Source organism: Heterodontus francisci, chromosome 12 (genome assembly GCF_036365525.1).
Source record: "Heterodontus francisci isolate sHetFra1 chromosome 12, sHetFra1.hap1, whole genome shotgun sequence".
NCBI lineage: Eukaryota > Metazoa > Chordata > Chondrichthyes > Heterodontiformes > Heterodontidae > Heterodontus > Heterodontus francisci.
In genome coordinates this window covers 35,986,984-36,011,462 of record NC_090382.1, presented here as the reverse complement: position 1 = coordinate 36,011,462, position 24,479 = coordinate 35,986,984, and the positions used below count along the sequence as shown (strand labels likewise).

At 44.3% G+C, this 24,479-nt stretch overlaps 1 protein-coding gene across 2 annotated transcripts in view; it reads right to left on the bottom strand.

Moving 5' to 3' along the window:
- The window catches only part of n4bp3 (NEDD4 binding protein 3), a 145,095-nt gene that overhangs the window by 24,523 nt on the left and 96,093 nt on the right, over nt 1–24,479 (bottom strand). The window contains exon 1 of one of the 2 annotated variants that reach the window (XM_068042927.1): nt 1,159–1,232. The exons of the other annotated variant lie outside the window; for it this stretch is intronic. The gene's annotated coding sequence lies outside the window, so the exon portion shown is untranslated. Of the gene's footprint in view, nt 1–1,158; nt 1,233–24,479 lie in introns of those variants that run through there. 2 annotated transcript variants of the gene reach the window in all.

The window sequence follows — 24,479 nt, the reverse complement described above, 5'->3', positions numbered from 1 at the left end:
TCCTATTGGGTGTAGCAGATATAAGTACAGTTAAGGTCACAAACAAACATTCGGGGTGGAACGTCTGCTGAGTTGTCCCCAATCGCCGCAACTTCAGTGGAAGCCATGCTAAAAATGGCTGTTACCAAAATTTCTCCAGAATTTTTCTCGACCTTGTGGTGGGAGGACAGTAGATTCCTTGCTGAAATTCAAGGTAGCCTCAGGAACAGGAAAAAGTAACCCAGCATCTTAATCTTTCTCCCTAAAGCACAAGAGCAGCAATAGAAGCAAATTGGCTTCTCCAGCAGGTAGGCAAATCACTTGCTACCAGACCAGAAAGATCGATGAAAGGTCACTGATTTGAAACCTTATCTTTCTCTCTCTACGGATGCTGCCTGACCACTTGAGTGTTTCCAAGCATTTTCCATTTTTATGTCAAACCAGAAAGATGCCTGGTGCATGCCGTGTTATCCCGAAATAGTAAGAAAAGGAGTGTGACTGAGAAGGCACTAAAGTTGCTTTCAATGCTTTTCATCCTATCCAACATTCTTTGTCAGACTTGTGTGAACAGGCACTTGGGCAAGAGATTAGAGGAACACTGTTACTGCTTATGGAACTGGTATCTGGCATTATCTATTGTATTAAATAACAAGTTGCATTTCTATAAATGCTGCTTAATGTGCAGAACAAGTCAAAGTGCTTTGCAGTGGACGAACATTGAAAACATCCAACCTGAAGAGAAATCAGAAGTGATGGAGGCCTGGGGGTGAGGCGGGGGTGGGGGGAAAGAGGTCCTAAGGAAAGAAATTAAAACAAGGGAACACCCCTTTTCCACTCCATTCCATTCACCAGTACATATAATAGACACTTTATAAATGGGAAGCAGAGCTCTCAGAGATTTCTCTGCAATGCTACTTATGGACAGAGCAAGTGTATATTATAAAGCACAAGGCATTCATAAAAAGACCAGCCGGGACCAGCATCTAATAAAATGTCTCCTCAGTACAACAAATAATGGCCAATTCTGGCACATAGCCCCCTGGAAATTTTCTTTCTGATACCAAAGCAACAATGTTATCCACACCAATAGTAGTCAAGACTCTAAAGCATGAAACCTCAAAATACACCACCCTATAACTGATCTGGGGAAACAGAGCAGTATAAAACAAATCCACTTACCCACATATTTTTCCTCAGCCCTTAAAACAGCTTCTCGTTTAGAAATGGGAGTTTCTGCTCCTTGAAGCAGAGAGGATTTCAAAACACTGAGCTCGAAGGTCAGTAGCACCATTATAAGCAGCTACTTCCACATTTAATCCTGTAATCGTCATGTCGCCTCAGTAACCCCTCCATGATTCCAAATTTAGCTCAACACAAGTAATACAAGGCTAAAGGACTTTGTTCATCTAGGAGCTCTTCAGTCAAGCTAATTTAGATAGGATGGGCAGGGATGTAATGTAAATACAGACACTGGCACTTTAAAAAGTACTGCCCAACAATTTAAACGAGCAGGCACCATGTTGGTAGACAGATTTGCTCTATAAAAGAAATTCACACAGAGGGAATCAGCACCACTACCAAGTGCAGAATGAATCAAAAATCAGGAGCAGAGATAGACCATTACATGAAAGGATTAGAGTTCCAGAGGGTAGAGGAATACTGGCTGAAAGAGCGGATGGAGGGAGTGTAGGATGTGGAGTTGACTAGTGTTGAGAACTGGCGAGTGCATGCAGCAAAGCATATCTAGAGATTGCTAAGGTCATGGGAGGATTTGAAAGTGAGGACAAGGATTTTCAAATGAGCTAGTGGAGTTTCGCAACTGCTGGGATAATGGTGTGGGCTAACTTTCTGCAGCTAATGACAGACAGTGGAACTTTGGAGGAGTTTTAATTTCTGAATGGTGGAGATCAACTAGAAGAGCTGAAGTAGCAGTTGAGGGGAGAGGTAGTGGCATGCAATCCTGTGAAGTTGGATAAAACCTGCCTTGGTAACAGAATATTAGTGAGGGAAGAAAATTCAAGACAGGATCAAGAATTAGCCCAGGATGCCACACCTCTAGAGTAGCAATTTTGGTAAAAATAAGTAAATTGGGTCAGGAAGAGAGAGAGAGCTCAACAAAGATGATAAAGACATTCAAGATTAAGTTGACGTCAGGGAAAAACAGACAAAAAGTTAAAGCTAAAGGCACTATATCTGAATGCATGGAGCATTCACAAGAAAATAGATAAATTAATAGCACAGCTAGAAATAAAAGGATTTAATCTAAAAGTCATTACATGATTACCAAGGTCGGGAACTAAATATTCCAGGATATTTGAACTTTAGGCAAAATTTAAATGGAGGAGGGGTAGCCCTGATAATAAAGGATGGGATAAGGACAGTAGAGAGAAAGGATCTTGGTTTGGAAAACCAAGATGTAGAATCAGTTTGGGTGGAGCTTAAAAACAAGGGGCAGAAAACACAGGACTATTCCCCAACATAAGCTACTCCCGCTAAACAGTAGCTGTAGTGTCGTGTAGAGTATAAATTAGGAAATTAGACGTGCATGTAACAATAGTAATACAGTAATCATGGGGGACGTTAATCTTCACATAGACTGGGTAAACCTGCAGTAATGCAGGAGGCTGAGTTCATGGAATGTATATAAACTAGTTTTCCAGATCAGTATGTCAAGAAACCAAATAGGGAACTGGCTATTTTAGATCTTGTATTGCGCAATGAAAAAGTTGATTAATAACCTTGTAGCAAACAAATTTCTCTGCAGCACCTGTGGAAGAGTCTGTCACTCTAGAATTGGCCTTTATAGCCGCTCCAGGCGCTGCTTCACAAACCACTGACCACCTCCAGGCGCTTATCCATTGTCTCTCAAGATAAGGAGGCCAAAGAAGAAGTAGTAGTAAAGGAGTCTTGAGGGATGAATGTCATAACATGATGAATTCCATATAGTGTTTGAGATGGATTTAGTTGAGTCTAAAACTAGGATCTTAAATCTGAACAAAGAAAACTACACAGTTATGAGGGGAGAGCTGGCTAAACTAGATTGGGAATCTAGATTAAAGATATGACTGTAGCTATGCAATGGCAAACATTTAAATAATTAATTCATAATTTACAACCAATGTACATTTCTCTTGAGGAATAAAAATCCCATAGGAATAGCCATGGATAATAAGAGAAGTTAAAGATAGCACTAGATTAATGAAAGAGGCTTACAATGTTGTCGAAGAGTAGTAAGGCTAAGGATTGGGAGGATTTTAAAAGTTTAGCAAAGTAGGACCAAGAAATTGATAAAAAGAGAATGAGAGTAAACTAGCAAGAGGCATAAAAAGATTGTACAAGCTTCTATAGTTTTGTAAAAAGGACGAGATTAGCAAAATTAAATGTAGGTCCCTTAGAGATAGAGACAGGAAAAATTATAATGGAGAATAAGGAAAAGACAGAAATGTCAAATGAGTACTTAGAGTCTGGCTTCATAGTCGGAGATCAAAACACATTCCGGAAATATTGGGGAACCAAGGGTCTAGTGAGAATGAGGGACTTAGTATTATTAAAGAAATAATATTGCAGATTATTAAATGGATCTAAAAGTAGACAAATCCCCTGGATCTGATTTAAAACCCTAGGGTGTAGGCAAACAGGTAGCTACAGAGATAGTGGATGCGTTGGTTTTAATCTTCCAGAATTCCCTAGATTCTAGAACAGTCCCTATGGATTAAAAGATAGAAAATGTAAACTACAATTCAAGAAAGGAATGACAGGGAAAGTGGATAACTATAGGCCAGTTAACCCGATATTAGTGGTAAGGAAAATGCTAGAATTTATCAATAAGGAAATGGTAACAGGGCACTTAGAAAATCATAATAGTTTGCATTTTGAAGTGGTAATGACAATGAAACTAGAAAGTGACTCCTGGCAATGCAGAGCAAGCCCTGAGCAATCGCGGACATCATCAGTGCATGTGAATATTTGCCAGCCTGCCAGTATTAATGCACGCATGACGTCACCACACAATGACATCCTCATCCCTAAATATCCATCTCCATTCACCCGAACAACACCCCGCACCCTCCCATCAATCCTGCTTCGATTGCCGCTCCACCCCGCTCGGTCCCCGCCATGCCACTGCCTTCCCTCAGCCATTCGCTCCCCCGCCCCCCACCCCCGGCCCACTTCACTCCCCCTCAACTACTCACTCCCGCCCCATTGGCCGCTCTCCCCCCTCAGCTACTCCAGGCCTCCACTCTTCCCCCACTCTCAGTCATTCGCTCCCGCCCTCGACGTTTTCTGCCCCCTGACCTCACCATTGGCCGTTTCCCCCTCCCTCAGCCACTCACTCCAGACCTTGCCACTGCTCCCCCCAACTCCCCTGGGCTGATCGTTCCCCATTCCTTGCTTCCCCCTCCCCCTCCAGCCACTAGATCCAGGCCATGCCACTTCCCTCCTCTCGACCACTCGCTCCAACGTTGCCCCATCACTCCTTGCGGCCCACCTTGCTTCATCAGGCAGCGCAGCGGAGAATGATCGAACGTGGGAGCGAGTGGCTGGAAGCGGCACGGCCTGGAGCTAGTGACTGAGGGGAATGAGGGAAGAGAGAGGTCGATCAGCTGGAAAGCGGGGTGGGAGGGAAGTGGGGACAGTGGCAAGGACGAAGCAAGTGGCGAAGGGAAGGCAGCAGGGTGCCACCGGCGAGAAGACGGGTGCAGGAGGGAGCGGCAAAGAGAAGCATAATGGCAGGAGGGAATGGGAGACTGTTAGGGGTGGGATGGAGGCGGCGATCCTGTTGCAAATGCTTCAGCCTTATCTTTTGCACTGATGTGCTGGGCTCCCCCACCATTGAGGATGGGGATATTTGTGGAGCCACCTCCTCCTGTTAGTTGTTTAATTGTCCACCACCATTCACGACTGGATGTGGCAGGACTGCAGAGCTTAGATCTAATCCTTTGGTTGTAGGATCGCTTAGCTCTCTCTATCACAAGCCGATTATGCTGTTGGGCATGCAAGTAGTCCTGGGTTGTAGCTTCACATTTTGAGGTATGCCTGGTGCTGCTCCTGCACTCTTCATTGAACCAGGTTGATCCCCCAGCTTGACGGTAACGGTAGAGTTTTTAAAAATTCATTCATGGGATGTGGGCATCGCTGGCTAGGCCAGCATTTATTGCCCCCATCTCTAATTGCCCTTGAGAAGGTGATGGTGAGCTGCCTTCTTGAACTGCTGCACTCCATGTGGGGTAGGTACACCCACAGTGCTGTTAGGAAGGGAGTTCCAGGATTTTTACCCAGCGACAGTGAACGAACGGCAATATAGTTTCAAGTCCGAATGGTGTGTGGCTTGGAGGGGAACTTGCAGATGGTGGCGTTCCCATGCATCTATTGCCCTTGTCCTTCCAGGTGGTAGAGGTCGCGGGTTTTTAAGATGCTGTTTAAGCAGCCTTGGTACGTTACTGCAGTGCATCTTGTAGATGGTACACACTGCTGCCAGTATGCGTCGGTGGTGGAGGAAGCGAATGTTTGTGGATGGGGTGCCAATCAAGCGGGCTGCGTTGTCCTGGATGGTGTTGAGCTTCTTGAGTATTGTTGGAGCTGCACTCATCCAGGCAAGTGGAGAGTATTCCATCACACTCCTGACTTGTGCCTTGTAGATGGTGGACATGCTTTGGGGAGTCAGGAGGTGAGTTACTCGTCACAGGATTCCCAGCCTCTGACCTGCTCTTGTAACCACAGTATTTATATAGCTGCTCCTGTTCAGTTTCTGGTCAATGGTAACCCCCAGGATGTTGATTGTGGAGGATTCAGCGATGGTAATGCCATTGAATGTCAATGGGAGATGGTTAGATTCTCTTCTGTTGGAGATGGTCATTGCCTGGCACTTGTGTGGCACGAATGTTACTTACCACTTATCAGCCCAAGCCCAAGGAGAAAAGAAGATTAAGAGGAGATTTGATAAAGGTGTTCAAGATGACAAGGGGCCTGGTCACAGTAGATAGGAGAAACTGTTCCCATTGGCAGAATGACCGAGAACCAGGGGACACTGATTTAAGGTGATTAGCAAGAGAAGCAATGGCGACGTGAGGAAAAACCTTTTTTGTTATTACGCGATTGGTTAGGATCTGGAATGCACTGCCTCTGTATGTGATGGAGCAGATTCAATTATGGATTTCAAAAGGGAATTGGTAGTTACCTGAAGAGAAAAGATTTGCAGGGCTACGGGGAAAAACGCAGGGCAGTGGGACTAGATGAACTGCTGTTGCAGAGAGCTGGCACGGCTTGACACGTGCTGTAACCATTCCATGATTCTAAGATCAGCCATGATCTTACTGAATAGTGGAGCAAGCTCGATTGGCTAAATGGCTTCCTCCTGCTCCTATTTCTTATATTCTTATTTAGTCTGAGATGGTGGCCCGGAAAGTTGATTTGCCTTGTCAGAGACCTGCAGACACTACCGAGAGTGTTCGTTAATGGCTTCAGGTTTTGACATTAAAACGTTAGCAGTATCAGTTGATCCATATTTTAAATGTCAGGCGGGATAGTGCTGCCTTTAGATTCGATGTACTCAGCACTGGAGGCTGTCCGGACAGAACATAGTGAGGAGTACAGCAGAAACTCAGTAATCTCAAGGAAGCTGAAGAAGAGAGATCAGGACAGAATTGAAAGGAGACTCTGGACAGGCTGGGAATTTGAATGGTGCTCCAAGAAACTTGGCAGCTGGGAATCTCACAAAGATGTATGTAGACATCAATCACCACAATTCACATGACTTGCTCTTGCTCATAAACTTCTGGTCATCAGAAAAAAATGCTGCAAAGTGTAACAGACCTTATTTAAATGAGCAGCTGAGTGGGAAGCTTAGATCAAAGTCTAGTAAATGACCCAAGTAAAAAAAAAATGGGAGGGGAAAAGCAAGATGTAGGAATATACATGACTAAGTAAGTCTGCCAACTTGAGAATTTTTAAGTGAAAAAACAAATTGAAGTTAAATCAACAGAAAATTTGAAAAGAAGAATAAGAACTGCTTTAAATCATGCCCAATTGAACCAAACCAGCCTTAAGCAGCAGATTGACAGTCCACTAACACTCCACTGCTGCATCGCACAATGGTTGGCCATGGGTTCACACCTGCTATTTCCTAGGAGAAACCTGGGGGTGGGTGATGGGGAGGAGAAGAAGCAGGAGGAGGAAAACAAAGCAGAATATTTGTTCCAGATAAAGTAGCCATGTTCCTGTAATAGTTCATTCCTATACTACAGAGTAGGATGAATCTCTGGGCATGTGTCATTTCTACTATGCGGGGGCCAAAAAGACAATTTCAACCCTACTTGCTTTTCCTCCCAGACATTAAAAAATATAGAGACTTTGTAGGAAACCCTATGATTTCTCTTTCTCCTCCCCCCTATTCCAGAACCTGAACAGCTGAAAAATAAGCGAGAGACATTTGTAGAAGTGTAAGAGTGTAAGTGCGGTGGTGAGAGGGGAGTAGAGAAAAGAGGAAAAGAGGAGAAGTGCTACTTGGGACTATGTGACCAGATTAGAAAGCAGGGGGAAAGTTGAAGGGCTGCTTTCCTGGTATGGTCGAGTCATAACAGCACAGAGAAGACCATTCAGACCATCAAGTCCATCCTAGCTCTCTGTACAGCAATCTAATCATTCCCATAGCTGGCTATATCCCTGTATGTTTATTTCCTTCAAGTGCCCATCCAATTTCCTTTAAAATCATTTATTGTCTCCGCTTCCACCACCCTCCTAGGCAGAGAGTTCCAGCTTCTCCAACCTAACCTTGTAGCTAAAATCCTCCATCCCTGGAACCATTCTTGAAAATCTCCTCTGCAGCTTCTCAGGGACCCTCACATCCTTCCTAAAATGTGGCGATCAGAACTGGACATAGTACCCTTGTTGGGGCCTAACCAGTAAAGGCCGGCTACCCGACCCGAACCCGACGGGACCCGATGACGTGTGTCGGGTTTGGGTCGGGCTGGACACACACGGTAAATGCTCTGCCGCTAAGTATTGAAATTAAAAATAAAAAACTTACTTGAGCTGGGATTCTGGGATGAAACTGAGTCTGCAAAGTGAGTGAGTGATGTCACTGTGATATCATCACACATGCGCTGCAGCTTCTTGCAGGTTCGGTGTCAGGAAGGTAAGTAAACGGATGGTCGGGGTGGGTTCGGGTCGGGTCCCCTGTGGTTCGGTCAGGCTCGGGTCAGGTTCCTTTTTCCTGATCTGAGTAGGCCTCTAGTTGGTGGTAACCCCCAGGATGTTGATAGCGGGGGATTCATTGGTGACAGTGTCATTGAATATCAAGGGGAGACGGTTTGATTCTTTCTCGTTGAAGATGGTTGTTGCCTGACATTTGTGTGGCGCAAAAGTTACTTGCCACTTATCAGGCCAAGCCTGAATGCTGTCCAGGTCTTGCTGCATATGGACATGGACTGCTTCAGTACCTGAGGCGATGCAAATGGTACTGAACATTGTACAATCATCAGGAGACATTCCCACTTCTGAGCTTATGATGGCAAGAAGGTCATTGATGAAGCAGCTGAAGATAGTTGGACCTAGGACACTACCCTGAGGAACTCCTGCAGTGATCTCATGGGGCTGAGATGATTCATGTCCAACAACCACAACCATCTCCCTAGGTATGACTCCAACCAGCAGAGGGTTTTCCCCCAATTCCCATTGACTTCAATTTTGCTCGGGCCCCTTGATGCCATACTCTGTCAAATGCTGCCTTGATATCCAGGGCAATCACTCTCACCTCACCTCTTGAATTCAGCTCTTTTATCTATGTTTGGAACAAGGCTGTAACAAGGTCAGGAGCAGAGTAGCCCTGGCTGAACCCAAACTGAGCATCGGTGAGCAGTTTATTGCTGTTTAAGTGATGCTTGATAGCACTGTCAACGACACCTTCCATCACTTTACTGATGATCGAGAGTAGACTGATGGCCAGATTAGATTTGTCCTCTGGCTAGGGCACATTGTTGGGTCGATGCCAGTTTTGTATCTGTACTGGAACAGCTTGGCTAGGGGTGTGGCTAGTTCTGGAGAACTTCCTTGATCAGTATTTTCTCAGCCCAACTAGAAAGGAGGCATCACTGGATCTGGCGCTGGGAATGAGGTGGGGCGAGTGGACCAAGTGGCTGTCAAGAAGAACTTGGGTAGGAGTGATCATTCCATCATAAAATTTTAAATTAGAAGAGCAAGGAACAATCTAAAGCAGAACTTCTAAATTGGAAGAGGGCTAGTTTCAACAGGATGAGAGGGGATCTAGCCAGGGTAAAATGAAACCAAAGATTGACAGGAAAAATTGTAATGGAGGAATGGGTGATCTTTAAGGAGGAGATGTTTCAGGTACAGGGCTCCTTGGATGACGAAGGAGATGGAGAATATAATCAGGTGTATGATGCATGTCAAGTGAATTCTTCAAGCGAGAATCAGGCCATGTACAATAAATTGAGAGGGGAAGTGAAGAGGAAAATACAACTGGCAAAGAGAATATAAGAATAGATGGCAGTTAACATAAAAGGGAACCCAAAAATCTTCTACCAGCATGTAAATCGTAAGCAGGTAGTAAGAGGTGGGATAAGTCTATTAGGGCCAAAGAGGGTAATATGTGCTTAGTGCCGCAAAGCAAGGCTAGAATTTTTAATGTATCGGCGTTTACTAAGGAAGAGGATGTTGACAAGAATGCAAAAAAAAGGAGCAGGAGTAGCCCATATGGCCCATCGAGCCTGCTCCACCATTCAATACGCTCATGACTGGTTTTCGGCTTCAACTCCACTTTCCCGCCCGCTTGCCAAATCCCTTGATTCCCTGAGAGACCAAAAATCTGTTTATCCCAGCCTTAACTGTATTCAACGATGGAGCAGAGAATTCCAAAGATTCACAATCCCTTGAGTGAAGCAATTTCTCCTCATCTCAGTCCTAAATGATTGGCCCCTTATCCTGAGACTGTGCCCCCATGTTTTAGACTCCCCGACCAGCAGAAACAGTCTGGGTCTACCATATCCAGCCCCTTCAGAATCTTGTATGTTTCAATGAGATCACCTCTCACTCCAGAGAATATAAGCCCAATTTACTGAGCCTCTCATCATAGGATAAAATATTGGTAGAAGCAGAGATGGTAGAGGTAACTGATGAGGTGAAAATTGATAGGCAGGATGTACTGGGAAAGGCGGGCTATGCTCAAAAGTGGATAAGTCACCTTGTCCAGATGGCTTGTATCCCAGGTTGCTAAAGGAAGTGGAGCTAGCGGACGGGCTTTCCATCATCTTCCACTCTTCCCTAAGTATGGGGGAGGTGCTAGATTGTTGAAGAGTGGCAAATGTGACAGCCTTATATTTTTTTTAAATTTAGAGATACAGCACTGAAACAGGCCCTTCGGCCCACCGAGTCTGTGCCGACCATCAACCACCCATTTATATACTAATCCTACACTAATTCCATATTCCTACCACATCCCCACCTGTCCCTATATTTCCATATCACCTACCTATACTAGGGACAATTTATAATGGCCAATTTACCTATCAACCCGCAAGTCTTTGGCATGTGGGAGGAAACCGGAGCACCCGGAGGAAACCCACGCAGACACAGGGAGAACTTGCAAACTCCACACAGGCAGTACCCAGAATTGAACCCAGGTCGCTGGAGCTGTGAGGCTGCGGTGCTAACCACTGCGCCACTGTGTAAGGGTGTAAGGACATTCCGAGTAAATACAGGCCGGTCAGTTTAATATTTGTGGTGGGTAAGGTTTTAGAAACAATCATCAGGGGGAAAAAAAATCAACAGGCACTTGGAGAGGTTTGAGTTAATTAGGGAGACCCCGTTCAGATTTGTAAAAGGCAGATTGTGCTTGACTAATCTAACTGATTTTCTGATGAAGTAACAGAGAAGGTTGATGAAGGGAAACCAATGGATGTTGTCTATATGAATTTTAAGAAAGCTTTTGACAAAGTACCACATAAAAAGGCTGGTTAACAAAATTTGAGGCTCATGGATTAGGATGGTCAGTGTCAGCTTGGATAAAACATTGGCTTAAGGAAAGAAAACAGCAAGTCATAAATGGTTGTTTTTCAAACTGGAGGATAGCAGACAATGGTGTTCCCCATGGTTCGGTGCTAGGACCACTGCTTTTTTTGATGTACATAAACGACTTGCATACTGGAATACAGAGAAAAATTTCAAAATTTGCCAATGCTAATGAAACTTGGAGGTGCAGCAGACGATGAGGATGATACCAATTGACTGCAACCAGACATAGATAGGCTAGCAGAATTGGCAGATATGTGGCAGATGGAATTTAATGCAGAGAAATTTGAGGTGATGGATGCATTTTGGCAAAAGGGATAGGGAGAAGCAATATAGACTATATGGTACAGTTAATGGTACGTCTACAGTCTATTTGCTTTCCAATTGGCATGGGAAGGTGCTGCACCGCAAAGGTGGGCCAGTTGGAGGCCCGAGGTCATGTAATGACACTTCCAGCAATATGTTCAACCAAGTTGCTAACTCTAATTCATAGCAAGATTTTCAGTCTTTGTTCCTACATCTGAACAAATGTGGTTTCTTCACATTTTCTCCTACTCTTATAAGCAAAGTGAACTCAGGCATTTGAAATGCTGTCCTGTTCTCTGGCCAGTAAGAATTATTCCACCCCAACAATACAGGGTCAGTACACTTTGCTCTCTGATCCTGTTAGGGTTTTTGACAAACTCTCTCACTTGTGAGCCAATATTATATATGCCATCAGGTCCCAGCTCTATAGATTTTTGTCTCTACTCCAGAGAGATGTGACTGTTCAGCCAGTTAAAAAATGGAGGTCAGGGAACCTATTCATTCAGAGCCCTCCCCACTTGCCTGCACACTTACATACACCTCACCTACTGGAGTCATTAATCTGACAATCACAAAAATGTGCAGCCACCATATATTATAACAAACTCACCACTTCTTCCAAATAATTACTACTTTGCCCAACCAGTACAATGAAACAAATAGAAATAAAGGATATTAGATTGTAGCAGGTCATGCAGAATCTCCTTGCTGAGGCGTAAAAGCTCATTTTCCAATGAAACAAAAAATGAGTCAAATTGATAGCGAACTTCCATCAGGTCCAGAGTAGAAGTAAGGAGAATGTTACAGAGCCCTCCATAACAATCTAGATTAGCAGCTTAATCAGTGGAATTTAAGGTGTCAGTCCTTTCTACTTACAGATAATGAACCTGCTGTATAATTCCAGTATTTTTAATTTGTTTCTTTTTCCTTTTTGCCTAATTGATATTTTAGAAACTGGGAATAATATTGGTGATTTAATATTTTATTTAGTTCAGCATTTACTAAATGCACGCTTTTAAAAACTCAACATGTCAGACCAGATGTACAGCCATCCCAGGATGACATTTCAAATCCAATATGCACCAGGAAAATTTGAACAGATTCCCCAATTTTAACACCCCCCAAAACCCCCGACTTTCTGATCTGGCCACATGGTCCTAAGTAGCCCTTCTCCTCCACTTACCCTCTCCCTTTACATTCTCTGGTCCATGCCATGGATGACAACGCCTACTGATTCTCGTGACTCCCGGTGAAGAGCAAGTAATTTATTTTGACTGTATCCACAAGCATTTAACAATAAGGAACTTGCATTTATATATCTGTCACGTACTCGGAGCATTCTAAAGGTGATTCACACTTTTGAAGCGAATCATGGTTTTGTAAGTAAACATGGCAGCCAGCTACCACACAATGCTGGTGGAACAAACAATCATGCTCTTTTTGCTGCTGGTGGTTGAGGTCTAAATTTTGGACAGGACACAGGGCCAACTCCCCTGCTCTTCTTGGGATTGTATACATCCACCCAAGTTGAGGCTTTTATTTTACCCTGAAGATAACACCTCTGATCATGCAACACTCCTCGACTATGCAACACTCCTTCAGTTGTTATGACGGTGCTTCTATTTTTTTTTTGAGGATTCATGGATTTTGGAATTATGGACATTGATTTATTTGGGAAAACTGGAAAGGATTCCATGGATTTCTTTTCATTGGGGTCATTGAAAGGGCACTGAGGTCCCGTTTGAAAATATATGTTATGACTTGTGGAGAAGTGGAACTAGAAATGACAGTGCACTCCTCCCACCTCGGTTGTGACATATATTTTAAATGTTTACTCAGCTACCAATACGGTCAGTCATAAACTCTCTTTATCCCAAAATAAAATACACCAACCAGGTTTCTTTAATAAACAGCAAAATTATCAGTTTATTATAAAACAAGACTTAACCAGTAATGAAGCAAAGCATTAACACAGATTGAAATATGAAAGTTCCCTTTTTACCTTCGCCCCTCATACACATACACAGACAGACAGACACGCACACAGACAGACAGACAGACACACACACAGACACAGGCTAACCGAAAAAATAGATTTTCTCTTTAGAGCTCTGCTGCAAAAAAAAAAGACAAAAAAGAATACTTTGGCCAAATACTTGCTAATTCTTGAAAAAAAAAAGATATGGGAAGATGTCAGTTGTCCCTTTTTGGTTTGGCATCCCAAATACGGCTGTCACTGGGATCTTTCTAGAAAAGTTCTTTTCAGGCGATGTTGAGGATCAATTTGACAGGCTTTCCAGGAGAAATGCAACAACAGGAGTTTCTGGCAGGCTTGTCAGGAAAAAAATGCGGCATCAGTTTCTCTATTTCTTACACTTGATTCTCAGGAAGTTCTCAGAGATGGAAGAGGGTGAGCTGAGTGGCTGCACTCTTAGCTGGTTTTCTCCAACTGTCTTCAAAACAGTTCACACCCCAACACTGCCCAAAGCAAAACCAAAAATAATATCTCAAGAGTCAAGGCTCCTGACCCCTATAGATCTTGGCCTGTTACTTCTCTGTAAACATCTCCCTCAAGTCAAAAAGCCCCTGCTGGGTATTTATCTGAAGACAAGTGACTTCCAGTAAATGTTGTTTTCAAACAAGACCTCTCAGTGACCCCAGTGATAAAAACATCCATGGAATCCTTTTCAGTTTTCCCAAATAAAATAATGTCCATAATTCTAAAATACATGAGTCCTCAAAAAAAATTTAACAAAAAATATAGAAGCACCATTGTAACACAGTGCTGCGCTAAAAGATCAGCCTGAATTAATCTGCTCAGATCAGGTCCTGTACTGGGGCTCAAACCAATAATCTCTGACTTGTAGATATGAGTCATGCCAACACTTGCTAGTGGGGTTTGTTCACATTGAATGGTACTTTCCATCATTACTCCTCACCCTCCTATGAAACACATATGAAAACCATAATACCTTCACTTCAGTCTTTAGTCACGGTCAGCTACACAAATTTTCTGCAAGTGCTAAGTAATCAGGGACTTGATTGTCAATTCGGGGTCGGGAACCTGTATCTGGATAATTTTCGGGTCCCAACCCTGTGCCTCATGTGCGGCGCTCATGCAATGCGATCTTTAAATGTAAATGCCCTAATTGACCCAGAGGCGAGCTTGGCGCCCAATTAGTGGTGCCGAGTGTTACCAGGAGGTGGGAGCTGCCTGCGGAGCACAAGTGGCAAAGGGAGAAGGCAGCCATGATGGGGCCTGCCGCTGGCTTGTGGAACAGAGCAGGCGGCACCTTGGAGGGCCAGCAGCCTAACTGCGCAGGAAAGTACCCATACAGACAAATGACAGGTAATGTGCAAGATCCCCCAGGTCTTTTAACCATATAGACTAAACCTTTAACTTTTCCCTGCATTGAACCCGACAGCACCAGACTGTGCTCGCCAATTTCCCAACTGAAAATTGCAATCTTGCCCTCTCCAGCCTGTTAACAAGCTCCTCAAGGAGATTAACAGGGCATTAATTGGACTTCCTCTATGCCCGTCCTCACTTTGAAAATTGTCCCGGAGTCATTGGGATGCAGAGAATTTCCATTGGGCTGCAATTTGTGCTGGAGACAGTGCTCCCGGTGCCAGACCAAAAATGTGGGGGAAAGCCAGTTTCTGCCTTTTCATGCACTCCCCTCCCACCCCCAGCCCCAGCCCCTCCCCCCAGAGTGATCCTCCAGTCTTTTTAAATTTAAGTTTCAAGAGCCAGGAACCCTGTCCCTTTAAAGATGGGGATGCCGCCTCTGAGCTGCCAGCCAATCACAGGACCGGCAGCTCAGCAGTATCAGCAGCACCACCAGGAGCAGTGGCAGAAGCCTTGACCCAGGCCCAACGCTGGAACTCCCAACCTCAGGTAAGTGAGGTGGGGTCAAAAGGGCCAAGCCGTGTGAGGGGGTGGGGATGAGGGGGAGGTCAGGCAGTCCAGGGGAAGGGGGTTCTGGGGGGTTCAAATGGTTCATGGCGGGGTTCCTCCATGGGATACAGATTGCCCATGGAGGAGGAGAGACCCGCCCCCCCCCCCCAAGCCCACAGGGAGTGCGCCTCATGTTACAAGGCACCCTCCCCCCATAGTGGCAGCCCCCCACCCCCCCAGGTAAGATCCCAGCGTTGGCGGGAAGAAGCGCTTAATTGGCCGTTAATAGGCCATATGCGCCTCAATTGGCCTCTGGGCAGGAAGGCCGTCATCGGCCCATCCCACCCTCAGGAAGATCACTTGGCGACGGGCCCTCCACCATCCATTGCGATACTCCGTGCCCCTCCCTGCCTCCGACGCTGCCTCAGGACGGCCAATAAAATCCCAGCAATCTTCCGGGAACGTGATCTTCAATCCGCACCCGTACTACTGCTCACCCCCAATCCAGCCCCAGGAGTGTTAAAATTCTGTGCTTTTCCAATTGATCCATCATTAGATCAGCGGTCTCTCAGGCCAACCAAACTGTCACGCCTCTGCTTCATCTAATGCACAGTGGACTTCACAAAAAAGTGCATTTTAAGAAAATACTGAATCTTATTTTCAGGAGAGACTTTTCAAGTCCTTTGACAGTCTACTGTAATGATACCATGGGATCTTTTGAACACTCTTGGAACATAAATATTAAAATCCAAGAAGTCTGGTCACTGTGTATTGCAGGTATTCTCCAAGAAAACTCAAGTGATTGATGTTATTCCAAGTTTCATACAAAGAGAGTCCTGACATTCATCATGGAACAAATCAAGTAGCCATGGAGAATAAAAGGTAAAGCTACAAAAATCATTTTGGTTTTTTGACAAATGACTTGAGTCCTCGTGCTGATTTAATGCAGCCACTCTATATTTAAAGTATTTTTTTTAAATGAAGTTAAAACACAAGGAAACTCACTGCCAGTCCTCAAATCCATGCCAAATGCCATCTGTAATCCATCAAGCTAATGAACTACTCCTGACAGCCACACAGTTCATTGCCACAGAGCTGTTATTAGGCCAAGTAGACCTCAGAATCCACCTTCTGTCAGATGTAGTAGCCCTAATTAAAATGCCTACTCTAAGAAGGTAGGTTGTAAAGTACTTTCTCTGTATTCAGATTTCAAGTCAAACCCTGAGCCTTTAATGTCACACAGCAAGCAAACAGATCTCCCTCATAAAAGAGACTTCCAAAAAACACGATCCACAATGACTAAGTGAAGTTATTGAATTCTGGTATGCACAAGGTCATAATCTTGAACTTTCTATTTATATACAATACTTCTTTCTGCTCACAGATTTAATGTGCCACTGTGGGATATTGGGCAAGATGAAGGAAGCAGTATAATAAGACTCATCGGCATAACATCGACAGAGGCTCAAAAAACTGCAGAGTACAAATGAAATCAAAATCTCAAAAAGGTAATTACCCAAAAAGTAGTTTTCACGTAGTCAACCCAAAATGGATGAATTCCCCATTTCTCCTGAAGATGGCATTAGTGATCTGGTGAATGCAGGATTTATGGTATCCTGGCTGATATTACAGGTACAATCATGCCTTGGGAGCAGAGGACAATTTGGTTTCTGTTAAAACTTGCTGGACTATAGTACTCTGTAGTAATCATGTTTTCCCGGACACTGTTATCAAAATGAACAAAGCCATAGTGTTCAGTGATGAAACATCTGTGTTTGAAATGGGTTAACAGACCTTGAGAATTAATGAGTTTTGACCACTTGCCATGCAGCCAAGTCCAGCCAAACATATTGGAGGGTGAGGAACCACCCAAAGCACCACCCCCCACCCCAACACACCCAATGGAAACTGGCTGAAGGAGGTTTAAAGAAGATTGACACTGCAGACCTTTTTAAACAAAGGGTTCAGCCTGTGATAGTAATTGTGTTTTAGGACAAAATAACCTAATCAGCTTAGAAGCTAGTCCCTGCCTAGAATTAGAGTATAAAAGAAATTGTTAACAAAACTTTGGTATCGTAACTATATGGAAAAAGTGGCTTGGTCAGTCACTAGAGAACTACAATCAATGTGAAGTTGACCAGTCTCAGGTGATTGCAGGTATTTCGCTTGCTTCATATTTCAAACAATTTATTGTTAGTGCCAAGATGTCATCTATAGTATAGGTTTGTATTGCATGCTTTGATATATTTTGAGTGAACCTAATAAAGTTGGATAATTAACAAAGAAGTTTGTTTGTATTCCATTACTGCTGTAATTCTCATGTCTGAACCAGAATAAGTAGACTCAAAAGTTCTAAAAAGCAGCATAAAACTTTGGCCCCAATTTATGTTGCTGCACTGATTTCTCCACCATTACACACTAACTAGCACAACCTCCCCCCCACAACCCAACCCAACCCACCTTTCTGAACCATCTTTAAAACTATAACAAAATATGGAGCATATCTGCTCAAAAACATTGGTTATTGTAGCAGCACAGTGGTCATCAAACTAGCTAGACCAATATTTTACAGATTAAGGGCTGAATCTTTAGGCCCTGATGGGGGAAAGCAGGGAGGCCGGCGGGCGCGGAATTTTTTTGCTGCCAGCCACGTGCCAGTTACCCAGCACCATTTTCCCCAGAGGTGGGATAGGAGGTGCGGCAGAGTAGCCAATGAAGGCTGTTTAAATTTCCTCCAGTTAAATATTGGGAAGACTTGAAGCCATTGTTTTCCGACCCCGCTCCAAACTCCATTCCCTAGCTATCCTTTCCTTTCCAACAGTCTGAGATTAAGCCAGTCAGTTTGCAACCTTGGTGTCACATTTGACCCCGAGTGAGCTTCCAGCCTCATAGTTGTGCCAGCACTAAGGCCGCCTATTTCCACCTCCGTAATATTGCCCACCTTCGCCCGTCTCAGCTCATCTCCAGCTGAAACCTTCATTCATGCCTTTGTTACCTCCAGTTTTGACTATTCCAACAGACTCCTGGCTGGTCTCCCGTATTCTACTCTCTGTAAAGCTGAAGTCATCCAAAACTCTGCTGCCCATGTCGTAACTTGCACCAAGTCCTGTTCACCTATCACCCCTGTGCTCGCTGACCTACATTGCTTGACCAAGAGCCAATGACTTGATTTTAAAATTCTCATCCTGGTTTTCAAATCCCTCCATGGCCTCACCCCCTCCCTATCTATGAAATCTCCTTCAGCTCCACAACTCAGATATCTGCACTCCTGCAGTTTTGGCACATTGAGCATCTCCGAGTTTAATTGCTCCACTAGTGGTGTTTGTGCCTTCAGTTGCCTAGGCCCTAAGCCCTGGAATACCCTCGCTACACCGCTCCACCTCACTTTCCTCCTTTAAGACACTCAGAGTCATAGAGTTATACAGCACAGAAACAGGCCCTTCGTGTCTGTGCCAGCCATCAAGCACCTAACTATTCTAATCCCATTTTCCAGCACGTGGCCCGTTGCTTTGCATGTTATGGCGCTTCAAGTGCTCATCTAAATACTTCTTAAATGTTGTGAGGGTTCCTGCCTCTAACACCTCTTCATGCAGCGCGTTCCAGATTCCAACCACCCTCTGGGTGAAAACATTTTTCCTCAAATCCACTCTAAACCTCCTGCACCTTACCTTAAAAACTATGCCCCCTGCTTATTGACACCTCCTTAAAACCTACCTCTGATCAAGCTTTTGGTCATCTGATCTACTCTCTCCTTATGTGGCTCAATGTCATACTTTGTTTTATAATGCCCGTGAAGCGCCGTGGGACATTTTAGAGTCATTTACGCACAGAAGGAAGCCATTCGGCCCATCCAGTCCATGTTATGTTGAAGGTGCTATATAAAATATATGTTGCTGCTGTTGTTGTTAAAGGCCTGTTGTCAGAGGCAGACTGGAAAATTCCAATCTGCCTCCAGGCACCTGGAGGCATCAGGGAACAACATAGCTGTCTGGAGGTTGAGGCCTTCCCTGCCTGCCTGGCTTCAGCTGTAGCCACAGACTGCCCCACAATGGTGGTCCGGCTACTCAATCTATATTTTGTTTAAAAAACTTTACAGTACAGGTGTCCTCTTTCTTATTTACCTGAAAAGGCAGCCTGCTGCTTCTTCAGTGCTGGAGGGCCTCCTATTGGCTTCAAGAGCCTGCTTGCTGTCCTTAATTGGATGCTAAGCCCACCCTCTGGCCATTAATTGGTCAATTCAGGGAAGATCACAGCCGGGTGACTGTTTCCGCGCACCCTCCACCCCCAACCATGGTGCAGGTTTCGGACCCCCATTTGACCCAGACATCGGGGTCCTAAAGCCCGCAGGGAAAATCCTGCCCTTAGGAGTTCAAATCCCATTATAGCAAGTTGTGAAACTGAATTCAATAAATACAGTAACTTGTGGCCGAGCACCAAAAAAAACACACACACAAAACCTTCCATATTGTTTTAAAAAACAAAATGGTTCATTAATATCTTTCAGGGAAGAGCACCAGCCAACCTTACCCAGTCTGGCCTACATCTGACTCCTATGCCATGGGTAATTACCTTGGAGTTGTAAATCGAACAATCCAGGCATTGTATCAGCATAAAACCAAGGCATCTCTGCCCAGTCGACCTCAAAGCTCTCCACATTAGCATCTGGGGGCTGGTTTCCTAGGTGCAGAGCTATCCCACAGACTAGTCAAGAAACACAATCGTATCTAAATCAGCCAACGTCTCCAAGCCCTGTCCCATTGGCTACAGGTAAAACAAAGTAAAGGAAATCTACCACTATCCAGACCCTTCAGCTAATGAATCACAACTTCATGTTGAATAAGGGAAGCAAGGGCATACAGTGTACCCTGGGTGGGCAACTTAAATGTGGCTTGGCAGTATCACCACTGATCGCACTAGCTGAATTCATAGCTGCCTTTATCACCTAAGGAACCAATATGAGGAATTAGCCTACTTAGCCTCATCCTCGCCAACCTATGCACCCACTTACAACAGCAATGGCATAAGTGATCACCACACTTCCATTATGAAGACAAGTCTCATCTCCACCCTGGGGACATCCTCCATTGTGGGTCAGCTGAACAGAAACTGAGAATCAAATTGCACTATGGTCCATCAGTAGCAGAATTACATACCACATTTATGGTAGAACCCTCACTCTTTGATGGGCATCAAGTCTGCTCCATATTGAACCTTAGTCGGATGTGCCAGGAGCAGCACCTCCAAATGAGATACAAACCTTGTGAAGCTAGTACACTGAGCTCTGTATGCAAAATACCAAAAGCAAAAGCCACAGAATTAGCTAGGCTGAGCAATCCAACAACAAATGGATCAGAAGAAAACTAGCCCTGATGAGAATGGTGGTGGTCAACCAGGCAACTAATGGATGTAGGGGTGCGGGTTTTGGCAAAAGAAGTGGAAGAGCTCTCTGACTATCCCAATCCTCAACCATGGATTTAAGCAAGTATACAAATGCAAGAGACAATGCATTTGCAAGCATCTTCAAAGTGTTGAATGAATGATCGTGCACAGCCTCTTCCTGAGATCCCCAACGTCACTACCAGATTCCAATTTGGTTAACTTCATATGAGAAAAGGTTATGGGCCTGGTCAATATTCCAGTTGTAATGATTAACCGTGATCACCAGAGATAGCCATTTCCCTGGACAATCTGTTCCAGCACAGCTGTCAACACCAGTACCTATCCAACAACATGGAAGATTGCCCAAGTATGTTCTATCTACAAGGCAGGACAATGCTGTGAGGAAGCTGTTAGGGTTGTAATTGGTGGAGTTAGAATAGAGTCCTAACACGGCCAATTACAACCCTAACCACACACACACACACACACAAAAATCAATAGTAAGTGATAAAAGGAGTCGTCAATAGTGCCAACCAGCAACTACTCAGTAGAGTTCAGTGCAGGTTCCCCCGAGAACCACTCAGTTTCACACCTCACCTCTCGTGTCCATGTCTGGATCAAGGATGTCAGTAGCTGCACTCAACCTTAACTAACACCATCAGAAGGACTACAACAATTCAAGAAGGCTCACCACCACCTTATCAAAGCAACTCGTGTTGGACAGTAAATGTAGCCTTGCCATCATCATTTACATCCCGAAAACAAAATAAAATAGTTATTCTCTCCTGGGAAATGCAGCTCTATTACACATTTGAAAAAACACAATTGGTATGGACACACCATACACAGGGTATCTTCCAACTGGATGCCTTTGCAGTATGTCAGGCAATTTTAGCATCAGAGAATTGTTACTAGTATTGGATTCTGTAAAATTGTTGAAAGAATAGATGAGCTATTAACCAGTGTTGTGTGATTGCCTTTAAGAGTGATGTCCCTTTAAGATCTTAGTATGCTAATGAGCTAAATGCCAGGATGCAATCATGTGATTTGGAGCCAGCATCACTCACTGTAACAGAGGAAGGTTCTGTAATTAGTTTGCTCTGTACTGTACATAATAGCTGTAATAAACCTGTTTGAGATCTTCAACCAACCGGACTTATCTCACTTATGTTGCATGAGACAACATAAAGAATTCATTACAGAGTTCACGGAGTCTCTCAACAGGCATAGTCCTTACTCAAGAGGCTACTCAACAATTTCTTGCCTTGTGCTCCCTTGCTTCAGTGTCTAATGTGGCTCCTTTTACAGGACTATTTATAAATAAAATCTGCCTCAAGTGTTGAAATTTCAGTTAATAATAATGCTAGAAGCAGTGTGTGTATGTTTTCGTTCTGCAGCAGGCAGCCAACCGTGGACAAGAAAGCCTGGAAGTGGGTAAGTGTCAACACTCTGACGGTTCCCAACAGCCTTATCTAAAAATATTTCAGCTCTTCAGACAAGTTTCACGTAAACACAGCTTTCTGCAATAGCCTTAGAGCTTTTGAGGGGGCACTATCAGAAGTTCTGAAGCATTTGAAACAGAATCCTCTTTTGAAGACTATGAAGTCTTCATCTAAAAAATGCACCAATTGAAGCTTCCAGATGAAGACAGTGCTGTTGAAACTTCCAAGTATGTTGTAAGGTCACAGCTGGCTTGCTCTTCACTGGCTGGAACTGGTTTTTGTAGGTATGCTGATGGCGGCGGGGGTAGCGCCGTTAGAGGAGAGGTAGGTAAGGTTTCCATTCCCTATCAATCTAGGCTCAGTTGATGGAAACATACCAGACTACAGGGCTGGGTCTGATGCAACTGAACACAAGGTCAAATAGTCCCCTCAACACTTGTTGTTCAGAAGAGCACATGTGAAAAATTGGCACTTGGCAATGCCCATGGAACTGTATTGCAGCACGAGTCACCACTTTTACCAAAGGGCAGGACTTGCAGTTTCTACTGACCAATAGTGAAAGAGTAGCTACCGTAAATCTCTTCAGTTAGCAGTCACCCTAGTTAGACAATATTGTACTCCTAGCTGTTTGACAAAGCTGCCTGCACATTGGGCTGGTAGATTCAAACTCAGAGCAGCTGGAAGGATCCTCAATCAAAACACGTTTGGGTACTGGACCACACCTCAAAAACCTGCTCACGGATTGGCTGAATGAGAAATAGAAATGTCACAGTGGTGACGTTGAAAGTAGGGGGTGGGGAAACAGCTGAGTTGGAATAAAAGACAAGCTGCTGGAACAATGTAAATGGAGTCTTATTCTTAACCTAATCCAGGCTAAACCTAATATGGTAATGCCTACCCTTGGGCAAAAACCGAGACCACATTTTGAAAATTGATTGAACACAATTTAAATAAGTGCTGCTGTTATTCTTTAGATATATTCAATGCCATTACCTTTTGCCACAATGACTGCTTCCAGTCTCCATTCAAAAAGGAAAAGGACATCAGAGGAATTGAATGATCGTTACCAGGTGGGAAGGACTCTGCTGATCCTAAAGACAGGCCTTTGGCTACAATTACTCATTCCCCCTCAACACACTGTTGCCCCCAACTCCCCAAAGATCCTACAACCTGACCACATTCCACCTCCCCCCCCCCCCCACCAAAACACCCACATCCCCCTTTCCTGAGGAGGACCAGCACTGCACCCGTCTCATTTTAATACAGATTACATGCTGCAAACAGGAGTAAAATTCAGTGTAAAATGCGATCAATCCTCTGACATAATCAATCCTTCTAAATTCTAGCACAGCAGGAGTGAAAAAAAAACAATGAAAAAGCAGCAATTTATGGCTCTCACTGCAGACTAGGAGATCAATGCCCTGAGAAGCTGCCGATCTCTCATTTCTAGGCGAGAGTAGATTGATGATGAGACACAGGTTTAATGATTGGAAGCAGATGTCCTGATTAATAACAGCCCTGCACTCAGCAGAGTTACTTCCTCTAATCTTGGGCGCTTTAGAGAGAGCCAGCACCAGCCGGAAACTTCCTATTAACCAAGGTTGTAGATTATCCAAAACAGCACAAAAGTTTAGAGTGAGAAAAAAGGCTAAAAAGAAAGCAGAAGGCAAGGCAAATGAAAGAAAACAGACAAATTAAAACATAGACCGAAACAGGCTAAGACAAGAGGATAAGGAGTCGCATCTTCCCCTCCTTTCCCCTGTCAGCATTCCGAAGGGATCGTTCCCTCCGCGACACCCTGGTCCACTCCTCCATTACCCCCACCACCTCGTCCCCGTCCCAGGGCACCTTCCCTTGCAATCGCAGGAGGTGTAATACCTGCCCATTTACCTCCTCTCTCCTCACTATCCCAGGCCCCAAACACTCCTTTCAGGTGAAGCAGCGATTTACTTGTACTTCTTTCAATGTAGTATACTGTATTCGCTGCTCACAGTGTGGTCTCCTCCACATTGGGGAGACCAAGCGCAGACTGGGTGACCGCTTTGCGGAACATCTCCGCTCAGTCCGCAAGCAGGACCCTGAGCTTCCGGTTGCTTGCCATTTCAACACTCCCCCCTGCTCTCATGCTCACATCTCTGTCCTGGGATTGCTGCAGTGTTCCAGTGAACATCAACGCAAGCTCGAGGAACAGCATCTCATCTACCGATTAGGCACACTACAGCCTGCCGGACTGAACATTGAGTTCAATAATTTCAGAGCATGACAGCCCCCCACTTTACTTTCATTTTTAGTCATTTTTAGTTATTTTTTCTTCCTTTTTTTTGCATTCCTTTTTACATTTTTTGCATTTATTTCATTTCATCTTAGTTTGTTCAGTTTGCTTACCCACTGTTTTTTTCAGGTTGTTTTTCTTCAGGTTTGCACTTGCTGATGTTCTATATTCAGTATAT